The following is a 1,851-nucleotide window of genomic DNA, read 5'->3' as shown; positions in this document are numbered from 1 at the left end:
AATATTACTGGTAAAATTATATTAGCATTTTCTTTTTGTGCACAGTAATATTGATATATAATATAATGTGTATTGCTTATTTAGTAAATTCTAGTAGTTTAGAGATTTTGATATTTTTTTGTAAAATTTAAAAGAATAATTAAATAAATGTTACTACACCCAAAAATCCTTTTTTTTCTTCAGTGCAGAGGACTGGAGACTGCATCTCTGGAATTATGAAGTGTAGATTTTCAGTCWTCCAGAACATGATCATTTATGATTTCATTTCTCCTTATTTGGACCTGGATCATCCTCAGGTAGCATCCCACCTGTTTTAGCTTCCCTTCAAAGGCTCCCAGTTTTAGAATTTTACAATTTTAGTTTTAATTTTCAGCCATTTTTCTTGTTTGTTTTAATTGAGATTTGCCCATTATTGTGTTTAATTTTACACAACTTCCTATCTGTTTGGAACTGGGATCATAGTTTTTATGGATTCATTTGTTGGTATAAAAACATGACTTTTTGACCTTTGTGGTGTGAGAATTTCTAAAACTGGAGAGTTTTAAATCAGTTTTTATTRATTTTAGGAGCTTAAAATTATCCATGAAATGTCCAAATTGTTTTAGAAGAGAAATGTCTTTTTTTTTTAACAGAACTGGACCTTGTGGTGGGCACAGCTCCACCTGGACAATAAAACAGTTGATGAGGTGAACATACTTCAGATGTGAGAGGCTCCATACAGAGAGGTTCTACTGAGTTCTGCTGGGCCTCAGGGGAAGTCCTGGTCAGKTCTCAGGTTCTGAAAGTGTCTGGAGGCCAGGCAGAGGCAGGGGACCTGAGACCGGCTCATGGCTGCTCCTCAGAGTCCTGAAGAGGCTGGAAGTGAGCAGAGACACCATGAGGTCAGGTTAAAGGGTCAAAACACAACAGACTGGACCTGGACCCAAAACAGGACCAGATCCTCCTCAGCTGTGGGTCTCAGACAGGACTGGACCTGGACAGGATCAGAACCTCAGCTGTGGGTCTGACAGGACTGGACTGGACAGGATCAGATCCTCCTCAGCTGTGGGTCTCAGATAGGACTGGACTGGACCTGGACAGGATCAGATCCTCAGCTGTGGGTCTCAGACAGGACTGGACTGGACTCTGGAGACGGTCTGGACCCAGAATAGCTCCAGATCTCAGTACTGGTTCAGCCCGCGGCTCAGAGAGAAACGTGAATCTATTGTTGTGGAACAGCAGTCAGACAGGTCAGGACTGGATCCTGGACTGGACCCGGGACTGGACCCTGCACCTCTGTGTGAAAAACGTCCCGCTGATGTTTTTGTTTACAGACAGAAGCGCATCATCATCATCATCATCATCATCATCATCATCATCATCACCCTGCAGGTCCAGCAGCAGCAGCAGCTCTTCTCTGCAGTTACAGAAGGTGACGTGTTCATTTTAAATTTAAAAACCAAGCCGGATCCGAGCCGCTGCTGCTTCTTTCCTCCTTCTTCTTCTTTTAAACCATATCCCCCTGAGCTGCAGCTGACGCCTGCTGGAAACCAAACCGCGCTAACAAAAGATGCCTTGCTTGTGTTAAAGATCTGTTTCAGGCAGCCCTGAGCCCGTCCTCAGTCTGCGGTCAGTACAGTAATTCAACAAATCAAACAAAGAAGCAAAGGAGGAGCAGAAAAACAAACCACCCTCACCCCTTCTCCTCGCTTTATTGTCCTGTCAGGCGGGCCTCTGCACCATCGATTCTCACTCAGTGGTCCTTTCAGATGCTAAAGGAGGAGAGGGAGGAGGGAGAGGAGGGCACTGGGTGTGAGAAACACACACACACACACACACACACACACACACACACACACACACACACACACA

General features: G+C 44.3%; 1 protein-coding gene across 1 annotated transcript in view; it reads right to left on the bottom strand.

Moving 5' to 3' along the window:
• Positions 1 to 1,820, bottom strand: part of si:ch211-168d23.3 (glioma tumor suppressor candidate region gene 1 protein) — a gene marked incomplete in the record, with an annotated part of 23,958 nt that extends 22,138 nt beyond the window's left edge. Inside the window, 2 exon segments of the mRNA XM_014033023.1 lie at positions 697 to 855; positions 1,677 to 1,820.
• Between the last annotated feature and the right edge of the window lie 31 nt (positions 1,821 to 1,851).

This window comes from Austrofundulus limnaeus, unplaced genomic scaffold, assembly GCF_001266775.1.
Source record: "Austrofundulus limnaeus strain Quisiro unplaced genomic scaffold, Austrofundulus_limnaeus-1.0 Scaffold1601, whole genome shotgun sequence".
In the NCBI taxonomy this organism is placed as follows: Eukaryota; Metazoa; Chordata; class Actinopteri; order Cyprinodontiformes; family Rivulidae; genus Austrofundulus; species Austrofundulus limnaeus.
Note: the sequence above shows the minus strand (reverse complement) of the source record. Positions and strands in the feature narration are given on the sequence as shown.